The sequence below is a fragment of the Macaca nemestrina genome, chromosome X (genome assembly GCF_043159975.1).
Source record: "Macaca nemestrina isolate mMacNem1 chromosome X, mMacNem.hap1, whole genome shotgun sequence".
NCBI lineage: Eukaryota > Metazoa > Chordata > Mammalia > Primates > Cercopithecidae > Macaca > Macaca nemestrina.
The window spans coordinates 7,064,313-7,083,986 of NC_092145.1; the positions used below are offsets into that span (position 1 = coordinate 7,064,313).

The 19,674-nt window shown below is 39.0% G+C and overlaps 1 protein-coding gene across 10 annotated transcripts in view; it reads right to left on the bottom strand.

Annotated features, from left to right (window-relative positions):
- Positions 1-19,674, bottom strand: part of LOC105485067 (ALF transcription elongation factor 2) — a 613,671-nt gene that overhangs the window by 156,321 nt on the left and 437,676 nt on the right. The gene's annotated exons all lie outside the window — the stretch shown is intronic.

Consider the following 19,674-nt stretch of genomic DNA (forward strand, 5'->3'; position numbering starts at 1 on the left):
AGAATAAGAGGCATGTTAATTATTGCTGAAGATGTAGTAGACTAATGTTTGCAAATAGGAAACTGCTGTTAACAATTCCATTAATTAGGCTTTTGTCTATAGCTCTATTTGAAGGATAAACATTTGCCAGCCAAACCTGCTGCAACATGATTATAACTGCCATTTAATCAAAATTATAAGTAAGACTGGTATCTATTTGGAAATGTGTGTAACATGAGAACAAATGACCCATATGTGTGAAATTGAAGTGTATAATTTCTCACTTAGCTGGAAAATGATGCCTCTAAAAGAATAAAGAGGAGTTGGTTCAAACAGATGATCATGTTTTTTTGTAAAACTGTAAACAAGATCATCATTAATAGATCTGCTTGGTTTTTCCCTTTTATAGAAACGGATCCAACTTTCTATGACACATGTGCACAGATGTACCTCATTTTGTATATAAGAAGTGTTCTTAAAACTGCATTGCAAGTCTGTCGAAGTATAGGAAGCAATGTGAAATGTTAGTGGACTGTGTTATTTAAAGGAATTTAAATTTGACTTGAAAGTCACATTATACACAATTCATTCACTGTTTTGAGAAATTCAGATTTGCACATGCTGCCTTGCTGGGAGTGTGGCACACCTGTGTGGATACTGACAAAACATGAAGGCAAAATCAGGGCACACATGGCACTGTGTGGATGGAAGATAAATGGTACAAACCGCAATACAGGCATTCCAAAAGTGGAGACAATGAATTCAAGTAAATACAAGAATTAGTTATATCAATTATTGTTTCAAGTAATCTATTTATTAAGCCTAATATTGACCCTCTGTAGATGAAAACTAGGCTCACAGCATTCTTTATCTTGTATAAAAAGTAAGCAAAAATTTTAACACTTTGCTTTAATCAAAAGTGAAATTTCCAATGTATTTAGTATGATTCTGTTGCTCCAGAGATTTATCTTCCGGCAAGATCACCACTCCAGAAGACTACCACAAACTCAACAAGAGGCAGAAAAGGCCTCTTAGAGAAAGAACTGTCTGTTGCAAAGCCCATATCGTTTGCTGCTCAGAGGCTTCTGTGCTCTCCCTGATAGAGAACTGTCTTTTGACAAAGGACTCAAATGATTCCCACTCATTTTCAAATCACAGATGGCAAGGAAGGGGAAATATTTCTAGAGGCATAGGCACTGAGAAAATTGACAGGTGAAAACCAATAGCAAAGGAGCCCACAAAAATGACACAGAAAAGTCTGAACTTAAAAAGCACAAGAATCTACAGTCATTTAATATAGAGGCAAGCATTCCCATCTGTCTTAATAGACTCCGAGAACATAATTGCAGCATAGTATAATATTACACATACTACAATAATTTACGCTCACAATAATATATAAGTTATCAAGAAAGACTAAAGCATGCTTGACATAATCTTTAAAAGAAGTCAGGAAAATATTAATTACACTTCAAAATAATTTATATTGCATGATTCCTATAGAATAATAACTTTCAGTTATCCAATAATTTTAATTATCCAGAACATCTCATTTTCCAGAGTGTCAAATAAATGACTTGTTAACCATTTATATCTCTGTAACTATATACAAGTATTTTTATCTGTTACTATTTAAGGGATTTCATTACAAAGGTACAGGATGAGTTTGGGCTTGTATACCTCCAGGAAATTAAATGTCAAGTTCCAAAGTCAATTAAGCCAAATATCTGATCAGAGAGTAAAACATGTAGTCAGTCTTTGTACTGGTCTTATGCCTGAATTTTTAACCTTCATCCAAATATTTTGGACTTTACACCTAAACAATCAGTTCTTCCAGAGCATCAGTGCAACAATGTATACAGCAAACTGGAACATTATGTTATTCACCGAATTGGAGTAACTGATATATATTCTGGATGCATTTTTTAACGTTAAACTGAATTTCACATTTCTTTTTACTTTATTTTTTAATTTTTACTTTTTTTGGTACACAGTAGATGTATATGTTTATGAGGTACATATGATGTTTTGATTATTATGCATTGGATTTCACATTTCTTAAACTAGAAATCAAATCAAAACAAATGAAACACCTTTGTATATCACCAAAGTTACTTTACATACATATCCAACCCCAATTGGAAATAGCTTGGTTGTAGAAATAATCTGCAGAGTTCTCACAGTAATTGTTAATGCACAACAAACAATACAAATTTATTTTAAATGCCTGATTTTGCTTTATGAATTTATTTCATAGACATGTCATATACGTAATTTTTGCAGTAGAATATACTGATGCCAAATTGTTTTCACAAACTTATGAGGTTCTTTTAAGCAATAGCCTTGACAATAATCCTAAAATCAGAAGTTCCTAAAGGATCTAGATTCTAGAGCAACGGTCAGCTAACTTTTCCTGCAAAGGGCCAGAGAGTAGATGCTTGAGGCATTGGGAGACATACCATCTCTGTCATAATTACTAGACTCTGCCATTGTAGTGTGAAAGCAGTCATGGACAATGCGTAAATAAGTGGGTGTGACTGGATTCCAAGAAAGCTTGATTTATAGACACTGACATTTGAATTCCACACTCATGCGAATATTATTCATAATAATATATTAATTTTCTTTTGAAAATGTTAACCCTTTAAAGACGTAAAAACCTATGGGCCATAGTTTGCCCACCACTGTTCTAGAGGATGTTTACCTCCAGGAAAACTTTATTAAACTTCTCCTGAGGATATTATTACTCTCTCAAATCTACTTGGCATGCACTTAACTCCCTTCCTTGTGAAGTTTTTCATCGTCTATGAGAAAACATGGTATTTTCAATTTGAAATTGATAAATAAGTTAAGTTGAAAATTTTCAACTGTATTTGTTTTAGTAAGCTTACAGAATCATCAACTATTTGAACTAAAAAAATCCATTGGAATTATATAGTGTACACACACACACACACACACACACACCCCACGCCCCAATACAGATGGGGAAACAGAGACTTAGAGGAACTTGAACAGGACCACACAGCAAGCAAATGGCAGTGCCAGGATTAAAAACAGCTGGGAATGCAGCTCTTAAGACAGCACTCTTTCCTCTGGGCAAGCTCTGTCATGGATGTAAGAAACTGATGCTTTCTGAAAGGATGCTGCCACCTAGTTCTAGTGGAAGCACTGAGGAAAGGGAAATCACCTTTGTTGCATATAGGGATGGCCATGTTTTGGAAGACACAATTTGAACTGGGGCATCAGTAAGCCTGTGTGATAAAAGACATACAGAGAGATAGTATGACCGCTGGTGCCAGAAACACCTGGATCTAAATACTGGTTCCCTCATTCATTAACTGGATAATCCTGAGCACATTACTTAACTACCAGGTTTCTTCCTCTGTAAATTGGGGTAGTAAAATTAACAATCTCTTTGGGTTGTAGTGGGGATTAAATTCTTTACTATATATTAAGTGCTTAGAATGACGTGAGGCACATGGTGCCATTGTACGTGTTGGTTGTTATTTAAAATGTACTTTTCTTTCAAACCAACATTTTGGCAGGAATCAAATGAAACAGGAGTGGGTGTGTAGACTTCTTGCTTTCACCATTTTAGCCCACTCACTTCTACCTTTGTCATGGGGTTGATGGTAGCACAGATAATGGGCAGAAAATGCAAACTGTGCCTGATTCCAAATTGTGCACTTACTACAAAAGCCCATTTAAACAACAGTTCTATTGTATACACTTGCAAATGTCAAAATTGCAACTTGCACAAATTATCTCCAAAATTGGAGAACTCAGCTGAAAACACTGCAATTGCTATACAAGTGTTGGACCTGAACTGGATGGATAACTCCCTTTGCTGGAGATGCCAGGGGGAAGGATAACAGGAGCCTAAAGAGGGTAGGTGAGAATGCAAAAATGAATAGCACACACCCATACTGGGACAGTGAGGTTAGCTGTTCATTTAGTTCTGACCTCTTTCATAAGTTAAGGAAGATCATTAAGCAAAGTTTAGACCAGTATTACTGTCAAAATCATGACCCTAAAATCTAAGGGTTTCTCCTTTGGGTCTTTCTCCTTCTACAAACAAAATCTAAACTCTTTGAGGTGGTATCTGAGGCATTTTCCAAAGATGCACCTATTTGCCCAGGTTTCCTCTCTTTCCACTCCCCATCACACAAACTTTAATCCTGCCACTTAAGACCTTATATCACCCACCATGCATCACAGCATGATCCCTCATCTCTCATGACCTTGCTCACGCTAGTCTTCTACATGCGGTATTCTTCTCTTGGCCCCTTCTTCACCCGTCAGAGTTTTAAGCATCCTCTAAATGTTGCCACCTCAGTGGTGAGCACTTCTTCAACTCCCCACGGGAGTGTCTTGTCTTCTCTATGAAGACATTTACTACATTGTTTTGTGATCTACGTGATAGCATGTAGACGGTTTTTCTTCACCCCTAACTTTAAGCCCACTGTACCTTCTCAGTAAACAATTTCTGAATAAATGGATGGAAGGAAGAAAGGAATGGAGGAAGAAAGGAAGACATTATATATTTTTTTAAAGCATGTTAGAATATCCATGTCTAGGCATTTTAAAAACTGATGGCAATAAAGCAAATCTTACTGGGAGAAGGTAAATAAAAATAATATTAAACATTTGACAATAGAACTGCAGAAGGAAAAGCTCTGTCATTGTGATGTGGTGTTTTGTAAAGATCTGTCTTCTTGTGAGCAAGAACTGAGGTGATAAAAATGAAAATCAGTTCATTAAAGAGTATAGGTTTTGTAACTTAAAAATCTTGAACGTTGCTGTTCCATCATCTATTTGATATTTCTTAAGGGATTGAATATTTCTTATTCAATCTCTGTCTCATCTGTTCTAGACACAGTGACTTGGACAGTGGCAACACCCTATGGAGTAAGATATGCATGCCAATATCTGTGTGTATTTTGTCTTAAAGACTCACTTTCAATAAAAATTATTTTTATATTGCTATTCTGAGGGGCAAGAGAGAGAGAGTTGAGATTTTATGGCACTAGAAGACCAAGGCCATTTTTGTCACTGAGAATCCAACTGGAAGATTGGTATAATTAAAATAAGACAAAGAAAAATGCAGGAAGGAAGAGAACTGACCTGTCCTGGGATGGAAAATGTGTTCTGCTCAGAGTGTCCAGCAGTATGCATGGAAGTGAGAGGAGTAGGCCAGGAATGGGTCATCTCCTAATGAGGAAAAATAAAGCAACTTTATTTCAGGGCACATAAAAAATCAAGCCCTTTTTTGGCACTAAACAGGGTAGGTCCTTTATAAATACTAACTTAATTGACCTAATATTTAAGGTGAATTTAAAATCATTTGGACCATCCAGCAGATGCTTGCACACTGTCAGTGACAGGGAGCTTGCTACTGCTTGAAGCAGTCTGCTCCATGTTGAGACAGCCTGATCAGGTTATTTTTCCTTCTTTTGTGAGTTAAAAACTTGTTCCTCAGGAAGTTCTACCTATATATTGTATTTTGGAGCTGCACAGAATGCATCTCCTTCTTCTTTTGAATGACAAGCCTTCAGCTGTTGGAAGATAGTAATCCTATCCCCCGGCATTGTCTCTTCTCCAGGTTGAGACATTCTCAGCTTGTTCATTCATTTATTGGGAACCTTCAACTTTTCTTCTAATGCTCAATTTCTGTACTCTGTCACTATCTTTGGTGCTTCCAGGAGGAACTCCAGATTGCCTGGGGCTCTTCTAACTCATGGTATCCTGTTCCAGGTGTGATCTGTCAGCTCAAGGGGGGACAGTACTGTCACCGCCTTCTGATACTCATCTTCTCTTGATACAGCCCAACAGGTAGTGACCCGTGATGCACATACTGTGGGTTTTTCCATGCAAAGATGAAGCCGCTGACGGGAATTCTTCCTCATTCATAGAGGTTACTATGTGATTGGTAGCCCAGTTCCACACAACCATACACATAGACAGTGTATTTGTGAGTTCAAGTCTCAAAACAGGAAAAGCCCCTTAGGCTCCCATCCTCTGCTATCAGCAGGGGCACTCTCTCAGCTCTTTCAAATACTCAGTTTGAAAGAAGTGCTGCTCAAATCTTACTTGAGTCTTAGGGCATGTGGCCAACATGCTTTACGCTAAGAGCAAGGATAATTGAATCACATGCTCAAAACCCCAGCAACAGAAAGATGATAAGTTTTGTGAAGCAGGAGGGAGTCAGTATGTGTTGGAGTCGTCGTTTTCTTATGTAAACATTAAGCATTAAAAAAGTCATGATAGAAATAAAGTAGGGATTTGGGGAGGGATGGAGGAGATCGAAATTTATGAAAGTCTTTTTTAATAAGTTACATAATACCTGTTTTTTTCCAGTTTTTATAAGTAACATAATTAGTCATTTCAAAGGTAATATTAATAAGAACTCTCAGGTAGCACTAAAACAAGGTTTTTTTCCTTCTATAATTACTCAGTTCAAAAAGAGTCTTTGATGTATGAAGAGCTGTAATGCAAAGAGATACTTCAAAGATTCATTCGCAGTGGCACTGCTGAAGCAGAATTTGTAAGTATTATTCAGACAAGGATTGAATTTTACCTAGCACTATTTAAAAAGGAGGAGGTAAGTACATTAAAAATGCATACACAATTTAGAGGAGATACTTAACCTACTTAAGAGATAGACTACTTCCAAGTGTTTTTGAGTTGTGCATTTGTATCCAGTTGATAAAATTCATGACAAATCCTACTCATGTATTCATCAAAACTGGCCGCAAAGTAAATGTATGTGACAACAGTTTAAAGTTGAATTCTAATTACTCTGAGTTTTAAAAATACTCAATGATCTCTTTTACAATTTAGATGGTTTTTCCTGATTAAGGCTGGTCTCCAAAACAGTCAGATCATTTAAAATATATAGCTTGGGATGGGGGAGATGTTGGTATAAGGTTACAAAGTTTCAGTTTGAAGGAGCAACTTCTGAAGATCAGTTGCATAACATGGTGACTACAGTTATTTATAGTAATAATGTACTGTATACTTGAAAATTGCTAAGCCAGAGTTTAAATTGTTCTCACCATAAAAAAAGTATCTGAGGTGGACTGGGTGCAGAGGCTCACGCCTGTAATTCCAACACTTTGGGAGGCTGAGGTGGGCAGATCACGAGGTCAAGAGATCAAGACCATCCTGGCCAACATGGTGAAACCCCGTGTCTACTAAAAATACAAAAATTAGTTGGGCGTGGTGGCATGTGCCTATAGTCTCAGCTACTTGGGAGGCTGAGGCAGGAGAATTGCTTGAACCTGGGAGGCGGAGGTTGCTGTGTACCGAGATTGTGCCACTGCACTCTATCCTGGTGACAGAGCGAGACTCTGTCTCAAAAAAAAAAAAAAAAAAAGTATGTGATGTGATGGATATGTAAATTAACTTGATGTAATCATTCCACGATGTATATACATATCAAAACATCATGTTTTACCCCATAAGTATATACAATTTTTGTCAATTACAATAATTTTTTTCAAAATAAATAAAATATAGTTCATATTTAGCCAGAGTCAATAAAACAGCAGTAAGTCTCTTCCAGGAAAAGGAGTGTTGTCTGTTTTCAGCAACTACTGGGTATAACTAAATTGATTAGAGGCTTGGTTTTATCCCCTTTCACCACTGATTTTAGAGGTGTGTCTCTGGGTTTATTGAAAGGTGTTTCAGACACCGGGAAGAATCAAGTCATTTCTCAAAGGTGTACCATTTCCCCCAGGTTTTCTGTGTTTACTCGGAGGCAGAAACTGATTATCTTGAACTACCAGTGGAGTGCACCACCCTGTTAGCCAATCCACATGGAACTGCACAAACTTCTGCATTTACAATTACAACTGATTTCAAACTGTATTTGAAAATGTGAAATTTCATGAAACAGCACACTGAGTCCATGTTACCGCTGATGCATTTGATTACAGTAGGCAGGATGTAGTTGAAAGGAATATAATTTCCTGAAAGAATATCTTCTGCAAAGGACTCTGGAGCAAGCAAGCTCTTTCACTTCTCAAAATGAGTTAGACTTGTAAAGTGTGGCATGCTTATGGCAGATATTCCATTGTTATCCTTTTTATTAACACTTGAAGGATATTAATCTATTTTATGTTCTTGCTATTCCTAAGATAAGACACCTATGCATTCTTACCCAACTTTACTAATTCTTCACCCAGTCATGAAGTAGGGATGAACCCCTGCTCCCAAAATGTTGCCACAGCTTTTATAACAAGATCCAATGATGAGTACCTGTATACAACACCAAGAATCACTTCTGTTTTAAGAAAAATAAGTCACACACACACACACACACACAAACACACACACACACACACACACATCTGAGACTGGTCTGAACTTCCACAAAGAAGCACGGATTTATGTTTGGGATCCTTTGATAATTTGAGAGAGAGAGAGACAGAGAGAGAGAGAGAAAGCAAGTAGGGATTCATATTCTCAATGGGCAACTGAGGTAATGGGGGTTCCAAGAGGTGAGGTCACTTATACACAGCCTTACATTTAGTAGCAAGTGAAGGTTGATTACTGGTACAAGAGTGCACACTTTCCACTATAACAAATATGTGTCCCTTTGTAAGATTGACTAACATGGATAATGAAGAAAAGACTAAGGAATACTGTTTTATCTTTTAGTATTTAGCAAAGAATAGATTTCATAAGTGATAGAGCATTCTACATAACTTCTAATAATAGGAAGACACTTATATTAATGTGATATGAAGACTCCAAAGTCAAACCCCACAAAATCACAAAAGGCTCAATTTTCCACCATATTATCCATACAATAGGTCATGGCTAGGAGTCAAAACAAATCCAAAACCACTTGCAGGTATCCTTGCTTTGCCCAATTTAGACAAAAAAGCTGGGTATGCCACAGGGTGAAGGGCAAAAGACAGTCTATGTTCCAGGCTTTGCTAATCTCAAATGGATCCTGTACTCATCTAACACACAGCTTACCTGAATAGCTGTTATCTCAAGTAACTAGTATGTTGTCACAAGCTTTACCTTATTCACCTTTGTATCTCTCCTGCCTAGTGTGTAATAAGTAATTGGTTGGTCTTTTTGTACCAGAAATGAAACAGGCAGGGATTAGCCTCACACTCTTTTCACAGACAAGAAATCGAAGCACAAAGAGGTAAAGTGACTTGTCCAAGGTCACACAGTAAATGGCAGATCTGTTTGGTGGATTCTTTGCATTTGTTCTACTAATTTTTTTTTTTTTTTTTTTTTTTTTTTGAGATGGAGTCTCGCTTTGTCGCCCAGGTTGGAGGGCAGTGGCGCCATCTTGGCTCACTGCAACCTGCGCCTCCCATGTTCCAGCGATTCTCCTGCCTCAGCCTCCCGAGTAGCTGGGACTACAGGTACGTGCCACCCTGCTTGGCTGATTTTTGTATTTTTTAGTAGACACAGGGTTTCACCATGTTGGCCAGGCTAGTCTCAAACTCCTGACTTTGTGATCTGTCTGCCTCGGCCTCCCAAAGTGCTGGGATTACAGGCGTGTGTAGCCATTATAAGCCAGTCACTGGGACATGGAAAGGATAAAGTCAAGGACCTCTTTTTGAAGTGTTCACTGCCTGACATGTGAATCACCTTAAGAGGGGAATGAGCAAAGGTGCAGAGAACAAGGTGGTGGGGAAAGTCACTGTTCTAGGCATTTGGAAAAGGCTTCAATAATTGAAGTGAGAGGAGCAGTGTTTGTGAGCACACATGTGTGTTATGTGTGTGTGAGTGTGTGTGTATTCCTTTTACAGGCTATCATTATACCTGGCACATAGTAGCTGTTCAAATGGTGTGTTTAGGTTAAGCATAAATATTAAGATACTTACTGCAAAAGAGCTCAAACTGAAGAGATGATTAGGGTGATTTTTCAAATGACCACCTTAATGAATGCTAATGATGATGATAGTTCACATATTTCATTGTTGTTGTGATACTCAGAGAGAGCCCCAAAAGCAACTTGGACTAAGTATTAAGATAGGGAGAACTTAACTCAAGCCTAGCTCTGCCAAAAGCTATGTGGGTGGCCCTGGTCAAGTTGCTTGTCCATTCTGGGCCTCAGCTTTCCTGCTTATAACATGTGGGCTTTGACTCGGATGGCCTCTAGTTCTCCCAGTTAGCAATACTGTTCATCTCTGATTCTACCTATTCTGCCTACCTCACAGGCTTGACATAAGGGAAAGCAAATGAATAAGTGTGTAAGGGCTTTGGAAACCATATAGTGTTGTACACATTCAAACTTCATTGCTACCAGCCCCACAGGTGTGGCTATGGCATTGTCAGTATGAGCCTGCATGCCTTGGCTTAGCAACCAGGCAGCTTGGGATCTGCCCAAGACTCAAGATGGAGCTTGCATACACCTTTCTCCCTTCCCTCTACTAAAATACCAAGAAAGTAATAAATTCAATTTTGGAAGTATTCACAAATTCTCATGATTAAGAATAAGCGTGAACAGCTGAGTGGCTCAAATAAAAATATGGTTGAATAGAAGAATACATCTGCAAAATCGGGTTCAAGTTTATCAATATTTTCACAGGAAATCAGAAGTAAAGGACAAACGAGTCATGGTAACTAACCTTGGTGTCTGACTTACATTGGAGGGGCCCTCCCTTCCTTGCTTCCTTCCTTCTTCCCTCCTTCCTTCAGTTTTTCTTTTCTTTCCTTCTTATATTTTTTAGTTTTGCTTTACAGATTGCGTACTCCCAAAAGGTATCCTACTGAGTAGCTTTACAAGCCACGACAGACTAAGGATGAAGAAACATCAGCATCTTTCCTTCTCCAAAACTAAATTAAACCTGAAAACATTTATGTGAGTGAGGTCTTCTTATTACACTGCTGAATCTGTTTATTTATCTAAAGGTCCTTATGCATTTACAAAAACATATATGTGTGTGCGTGTGTGGAGGAGGTATTAATGACTTACCAGAAAGACCTAATTTGTTTGAATGAATGATTTAGACCCTTTGCATCCATGATTCTTGACAGTTCTGTGAGGAGCCAGAAATGAGGGAATGAAGCAGCTAAGCACCAGGTTGCAAGGGAATAAGGCACAAGGGCCCTTAGGATGCCTAGAAAGGGCTTCCCTGGGGCTAGGGTTCAGGAGAGCAGCAAACAAATCATTCCTTCGCCCTCAATCTGCTATCAATTGCTAACCGGCCTGTAGGATGCTCTGCTCCTCCCTGATAGGAGAGCAGAGCCAGGCAGGGGCATTAGCACCCTTATCTGCAGCAGCAGTGGGGCTGTTAATAGGAAATAGACAACAATAGCAGGAGTAGGGTTAAGATGGGTCCATGGAGGGAGCCACACAGCCATTTGTAAAAGGATCCAGGGAGCTGGATGTGATCTGCACAGGCTGCTGCTCCCAGTGTGGTGCGCCAGAATGTAGCCAGGCTGCTGTGCAGCCTCTACAGACACAGGAACTTGCCTGCTTCTCCTACTAGAGCCCCTCAGGCAGGCTTCAGAAGGACAGGGGCCCTTTGCTGAGGATCAGGGAGCTTGGCTATTCCAAATGAAATTCCCCCTGGAGGGAAGTAGGGCATGTGGGAAGAGTTACTGATCTTTTTCCTCTCAGGGTCCTCTCAGAGAGCTCTCCTGGATGTCCCATCTCAGTGGGGGCATGGGAATACTGCAGTATCTCTAAGGGACAGCTACCAGAAGGGTAAGAGCTTGGAAAGCTCATCTCATGTATACATACACATTAAAGAAACAGGGAAAGTTTAGTCCACAGAAAAGGGAGAGTGAGGAGTGTCTTTAAATCCATGAAAGTCTTTCATATGAAAGACATTTGAGACCTGCTTTGTGAAACAAGAGGTTAGGACTGGTTGTATGGGTAAAGTTATCAGAGGACCAATTTTTGCTCAAACTAAGAAAATTTCCAATCATGTGAGCTTTCCGATCATGGAGCCTACTGCCTTAGAAGGCAGTGAGCAGTTCATCTCTGAAGGGGAAATGTCCTCTGCCTAGAGAAGTGAAAAGGGATTCCTAAAAGGTGGCAGAGTGGGTGTTTGGTGGAGTGGGTGTTGTGAACCAACTGTACTGCTTTACCTAACCAGATAATCATACATTTCACTTCTGCAAAGTCAAAGATATATATGAGAAGATGCAAAACTGAATCTGGAGCAGTTGTTTTACATGACATGTAAACACGGCTGACTAAACTGGCTAAGGAAATTTATCATTCTCTCAGGGATGGGGTGGGGGGAACACGCTGAGGGGGAGCCTATTGTCTCACAGTGAGACAGCTAACAGCCCAATTTGTCTGATTGTTTGCTGAGCTCTTAGAAAATCTAACAACAGTGGAACCATAGAGTTTCCTGGGCTTGATCACTAACCATTCCTGCCAAGCTTCTCTTCTTCTGTTTGGAATGCTGTTAAGACAGTCTCCTGAGATTGCTCCTCTGATTTCCATGCAAGTGCTCATAGAGATGAAGTGTAAAATCAACTGTTACATTAAACATAACTTCTCGGCCATGGCATAACAATGGGTCAACGCAAAATGCAATTCTTTTAAAAGTTTCTAACATTAACTTATGGTTTCAATGGCATGGTATAAAAACCCTAGCGATGTTTCTTCAAATAAATAATTGAATTCTTTATTCAAACTCTTTAGTGCTGGCATTTGTTTAAGGGAATCTGTAAATATTCTCCTTCGGACCCAGGACTGTACATGCAAAAAGTTCAGCTCACATTGGCTGCCTTCATCCTGGCAGACCCAACCAAAGGTTCCATTGAAAAAGAGCCCTAATTATAATGTACAATTGGGAAGTATAGTGATCAGTATTCTGAATCTCCACTGTGTACTCAATCAGGAAATCAATCAAGCCCTCTTCTTGCCTTTGCCAGATGCAATCAATTCCATTTCACCCACTGAATATGACAGGAACATATATGACCATGTGCAGGGCCTATTCATGCAACTTTTTTTGGCCCCATTACTCCTCGGGCATTCTACATTCAGACACTGCAAAGAAAGGTCTCCAAAGGTAAATACGAGGGAACAGAGCACTATAGTGATATACTGGGCAGAATTCAACCAGACCTTTTTAGTTCAGTAAAAGGTTTCAGCAGCAGCAACCTGAGGCCACAACTATCTAACTAATAGTATTTGACTCCCTAAACACGATTGCCTTGTAAATTTTAATCTTTATTAAGACCTTCGTCTTTGTCTAAATTAGGTTGAACCAGTCAGAATAGAAGACTGAACACCCCACTAGGAAATGTTATCAGATTGAACAACATTGAATTGTTTGCCTTGTTTGGTATAGGCAGAATTAACACAATTTCAAAGGTTAGAAATGTAAGAACTGGCCACTGAGAAACTGTTCTGCAAAGAGCAGTAGCAAAAAGGGAATCAAGGTAGAGGGCTTTTGTTAAGTGGTCCAGTTCAGGTATCTGAGGATTCTGGGGTTTCTTGAGGGTCAGTTCTTAACATTTCTAGCCCTTGAAATTGTTTCTTACATTCTTAAGCTAATTTTGACATCAGATCATTGTAACTCTTTTCAAAGGTGATTTTTAACTGCATTGTTGAATTTCCAGCTCTTCTGTTTCAAATTATTTTCCCATCAATTACATCCAATGACTATCACTTAAAATATACTGATTTGAGATAATTCGCCTGGCTTTCATAACACTACAGCCATGTGTTTTTTTTTTTTCTTTCAGAGTCACTTCACAAGATGGAATGAGATGCTATATCCTCACAGCATGAGATGTTTCTTAATGGTTACCTTCCAATTTGCTCCTTTAGCACAAACTCAGGCAAACCAACTTGATAAAACTCATACACTTTCATTGGCTTCTTCTCCAGCACCATTTCTAATAATCTATATCTAATTTCATTCATTCAGAAAACATTTATTGAGCGTCTACTCCTTGCAAGGTATCTAACAGCCACGAAGCTAGACTAGGTCCCGGTACAGGGTCTGGTGTTACTCTCGGTAGGTAGAGTATTGATAACTGGAATGAGAGTAAGGTAATAACAATTACCAGTTACCATTCGAAGTAGAAATAAAATAAGCCCATCAAAGTTAATTTTTTTAAGAGAATAATGCACAATTTGTTATATGTTTCAGAAATTGCCAAAGGGATTTGTTGATTTCACATTGTTGGAGAGATAGAGTGTCAATGCAGTAACACAGCAGTCCTTTAGAAAACCAGCTTATGCTATAAGTGAAAGGTACTAGAGAATGACAACTCTAGGCAAAGGGGGACAGAAGGATACATTTCACACAATCCTCAGTCTAAGCCTTTTCAAAGAATTACACAAGGCATGTTAGTATTCCATTTCTAAGGGCTGCTGTAGCTTTTCAAACATGATAGCTTTCTTGTAGTTTACACTTATCACATTAAGAAAAATGGTAATGAGGAGTTCATGACAACTGCTTTTAGAAGGGACAAAGGCTCAATTGCTGGGGAATAAAGAAGTAATATCTATTTTCATGGAAAGAAGCCTCCAGTGAAGAACTTGGCTATAGCTTTGGTCTCTCATTATTCCTGAGCTCAGTAAAAATAAGGTACCAGGCCGCTAATATAGCTGAAACTCCATCCAATATGATTTGCATGGAATTGTCTTTCCTCTGAAACAACTATTTCAATCTTAGAATCACAGTGCCAGGGGGATGAAAGAGAACTGGTTTGTCCCATTCACATGAAATTAACTAACAAATCTATCACAAGATGACAGTCTAACTACTGAACACCAGGCCCTCTCTCCCGTCCCCCACCCACAGACACCCCTCAATAAAAATAAAAATAAACCAACAGAGGTATCAAATTCCTTGCAGTAGCCTGAATTTAACAACATCAAAACCACTACTAAGTCACAGTGAAACTGATTCAGAAAGCCCCCTCCAAGTATTCCAAGCCCCTAATAGGTTGAGTATTTCTGAATGCCTGGACAGTCACTCCTCTCCCCAGATTCGTTTTTCTCTACAATTCCTCCAAATAACGGAAAATAAATAGCATCTGTATTCCATATTAACAGTGGCAAAAACACAGCACAAGTGAGAGGCATATTTTTTTTCTAAAAGGATATTTGACTGATGAAAAAGGAGAACTTTCTAAACTCTGTATGAACACTGGGGGCCAGCGGTATGTACAAAAATGTGGCCCCAAAGGCATGCTATAAAGCTTCAATCCTGTGTTAAACCCAGGAAAGCAGGTCCCTCTCTGCCTTGGTATAAACAGCAACTTGCCAGTGTAAGCTACAAGTAGCTAGTGATTCATACCTGATATTTTATACTAAGCATTTGTTAAAAATCAATCAAATCTGATTATTGCATTTCACCACCAAGTCTTTTTCTTTAATTAAAAGGTAACAATCACACAGGGAGACTATTATAAAAGATTATTTTATTAATAGTTTCCCATTGACATTTTTTAGGGATCCACATTTGTACTTCAAAACATTTACTCACCATAAGGAAGGGGTGCATTCCCACTACCCCCACCCCCTGCCCCTTGCAAGCTTTCTAATAACCGTCTGAGAATCCACTGCCCATGGATGTCTCTAAATCCTCTTTAAACCTCTATCGTTTTTTGGCCTAAAACATCTTTTGGGGTAACCAGATCAATACTTTTACTCCTGGCTATAAATTTATCAAAGCACCAAATAGAAGATTCAAAGGGAACAATGTCAAACCCTTATACCCAGGAAGGTTTTGGTGCAAATGAAACATTGGTCTTGAAGTAAATAAATACCTCGAGGAGAACTCTACCCCACCTGCAACACACACATAAACCTGGATGTCTCAGGCCTGGGATTCCAACTGTTACTTGTAATCAATTTGTAACTCTTGTCCAAAAGCCAGTTGCCAACCAGTGCCGCAACACATTGCCCTCCTACTCCCACCCCCACCACTGCCTCCTGCTCATCTAGTCTCTCCTTCATTCGTATTAAAGAAGGAAAGAAATGTGCAAAATGATTTAAAAAACCCCCAAAACCCTGGTCAGAGATTTGCAAGCCACCCACAGAGACTGCTATACAGCTGACAAAAACCAACCTGGCAGGGTCTCTGGGCTAATTAAACAAATTTGACAATTTGAAAAGCTGCAACGTGCCTTATGAACTATGGAGTGGTCAAAAATGAAAAAAAAAAAAAAACCACTCTATTAAAGACATGAAAGGAGCTTACTTATTTAATATTCAAGAAAATCACAGGGGCAATCGAAGCTCCTTGGCCAAATCAGATAGAGAGTCTGTGAAGGGTTGAAATATGAAATTCAAAGTTATACTTTGAAAATATTTGGAATTTCTGAATAACAAGAAGAGTCATAATAACAATCCAATAGGAGCTTGTATGTATTTGGGGGTTAGAATTCACTGTTTCATTTATGTTACCAAATTTAATCCACTCAATAATACAGAGAAGTAGTTTTTCTTGTTCTCATTTCATAGGTCAGATAACTGAGTTTTGGAGACAATGTCATGCAGCTCAAGAACCTCTGCCCAATTGTCTGGCTTTGAGCTCTAGGCTTTGGCCACCATGCTCCATAGGACAGGTTTTCTAAAAGGGAACACTCCAATCGTGTAGCAGGAACAAGGCTCCCTCACCTTTCTGGATGTCCATTATAATTTGGTCGTTATAAGAAGTACATTATCATCATTTTGTGTGTGTGTGTGTGTGTGTGTGTGTGTGTGTGTGTGTAAGTGGGTATGTGTCTGGTTTTAGAGATGAGGTCTCACTCTGTCACCTCAGAGTGAGTTCTGTGCAATGGTGTGATCATGGCTCACTGCAGCCTCCAACTCCTGGGCTCAAGCAATCCTCCTACCTCAGCCTCCCCATGTATCTGAGACTACAGGTGTGCACCAACACACCTAGCTAATTAATTTATTTTTATAGACATATGGGTCTCGTTTTGTTGCCCCAGGATGGTCTTGAACTCCTGTTCTCAAGCAATCCTCTCACCTCAGCCTCCCAAAGTGCTGGGATTACATGCATGACCCACAGAACCCAATTTATAATTGTTTTCAAACCACTGCCCTTACTCATGCCACATACAAACCAATGGCAAGTATGACGGTCACAAAACCCAAATGGCAAGTCAGTAAAAATAAGCTGATCTCTAAGGAGAGGCACAAATTTATTAAATTTCCCTTGTCACCAGAATGCATTCTAATTAATAGCTTTTTATTCTCCAGCTTTATGGAGGTATAACTGACAAAAGAAATTATTAATATATATTTATGGTATACAACATGAGGTTTTGTTGTATACATACATTGTAACATGATTGCCACAATGAAGCTAATTAATATATCCACAAATTCACATAGCTACCTTTATTTGTTGCTTAAATGTTATGAGAACATTTAAGATCTACTCTTTCAGTAAATTTTGAGTATATAAGACAGTACATCTTCAGAACTTATTTACCCTACATAACTGAAAGTTTGTACAATGAATGGCTTTTCTCAGGACTCAGTCCATTTTAACATTAATAATCCAGATCTCAAGCCCCTGCACTACAGCAAGGTATAGGTAAGCAACTTCCCTTTATGAGGAAATGGGACAATTAAAGTCACTGGAGTTGTCCAAGTGCTGCTGTGGTACTTTCTTTAATGATGCACCTTAGGTGGATGTCTAAAGAGATGGAAACGTTGAAGAGTGCAGGAAAGAGAGAGTGAGAGAGGAAGAGAGAGAGACAGAGAGAGGAAGCAAATATGAATCAAGTCCTGGGTTTTTATAGTACCATTTCTCTCCTAAAAGGGCCATTCAAGGGCCTGAGGTACCCTCTTATTTCCAGAGCCTAGGGATGAAAGCATTATTAATCTTATCAAACACAGGGAAAGACACTTTGCCTGAGGCCTGAATTAGGAGTACATGGGTCCCTGCATTGCCCAACAAACCAGGTGTATGCCTGAAACTTCTCTCGTTTTCTCTCTTTTGTGGGAATACTTGCTTTATCTCTTTCTATCTACTCAGCCTTATTTTTTGTTCTGTCTTATATAGTAGGGGCACTGCTCAGAACTAGAGTCGAATTTGATTAATGTATTGTACATAGGACTCAGGAGGAAATAAATTAGTCAGACATACTCTAAACACAGTCTAGAATACACAGTCCAGAAGGTAAAACAATATTTGGTTTTATTTGACAGTAAAACTCAGAATAAAAACCTAGAGCAAATCTGAAGAGATATCTGGGGCAGTTCTGTTCACTGTATCTTTCTACAGTGATGGAAATGTTGAGTTTTGTGTTGTCTAATATGGCAAACACTGGCCACATGTCGCTAACGAGAACTTGAAATGGATGACGAAATGAACTTTTATTTTATTAAAATTTAATTAATTTAAATTCAAATAGCCAGCCACATGTGGTTGGTGTTTCTGTACTGGAGAGTGGAAAAAATTCAACACTTTACAGATGGAGAACCTGAAGCACACAATGGTTAAGAGACTAGCCAAGGGTCACAGAATAAGGTAGTGGCAGGGTCAGAACTAGCTCTGAGGTCCTTTGATGTCCAGTCCAATGTCACTGGCACATTGTTTTCATCTTAATCCCAGTTCTTTCAAAGGCCAATGCTGCATGGTCTCCACTCTGTAACACAGGACAGAAGCAGACCAGGCTCTAACAATATCGAGGTGGATTCTCCAGGTGTCAGACCTGCCATTCACTTTTGCATCAAAAGCACTAGGGGTGTGAGGATGTGCTGGGGGCTCCAGGATTAAAGAGCAGCGAGGAGGCTGCAAAGTTGGAGTATGGACTAGTTTTTCAGGTGTCCTCTAAACCCAACAGGTCCTGAGAAGTAGTAAGGGAGTTGAATAGAAAATAATCAGAGGCCCAGACAGCCAGGATGCTGTTTTTACACCTTAGCTTTAGATTGGCCTTAGTTATTTATTTTATGATTCTGCAATTTCCAGTTAACATGTTGCCGAGAAAAGAGCAGGATGAGTCTGTTCGTGTTAGTGTGTTCATTCCAATAATGAAGGGGCTTTGGGGAAAGGAGTGTTTAATGGAAGCAACATACAGGTTATCAGCCACACATACACACACACACACACACACACACACACACACACACACACACACACCCTGGAGGAATCACTCTAGAGAAGAAAACACATCTTGTGGAAGCTCTTTTCTTGTGATCACAGTGATAATAAGCACAGTGAATGGTGCCAAAACATTATTTGACAGATTTGAAAATCTCTCCCATTGTAGTAGCATATGGGGCCCTGCCTTTATTCAGTACCTTGTTTAAATTGATAATGCCAGCATTATTGTATTTTGAGGAACAATATTAAAAATAGACTATATATATATATATTAAATAATAATTGTCAATTGAGGATGTGATGACTATCTGGATGCGACATCTGTTACCCCACTGAACGTCAGGATTGATTCAATTGATCTGGCTGGTTAGATGGGTGTCATTTCTTCCTCCTACCACTGCTTCTCTATAGAGAAGAACCCTTCTTAGGTCAAAGGTATAGGAGCAGCTGGGCTTCCCTGCTACAACCTCCAAGGAAGCTCTCAAGGTCCATTTGTAGGAGAACACAGGGTAGTCAAGTTTCCAAGAATCCAGACACATCTAAATGATTGGAGTTGCATTTGGCAGTTTGCCCTTCTTAAAAAGAAATTGGCAATGGAAAAAGCACACAATGGTGATAATATATCATTTGGAGAAATAAGAAATGGAGTCATTAAAATGCCTAATATTTGTAT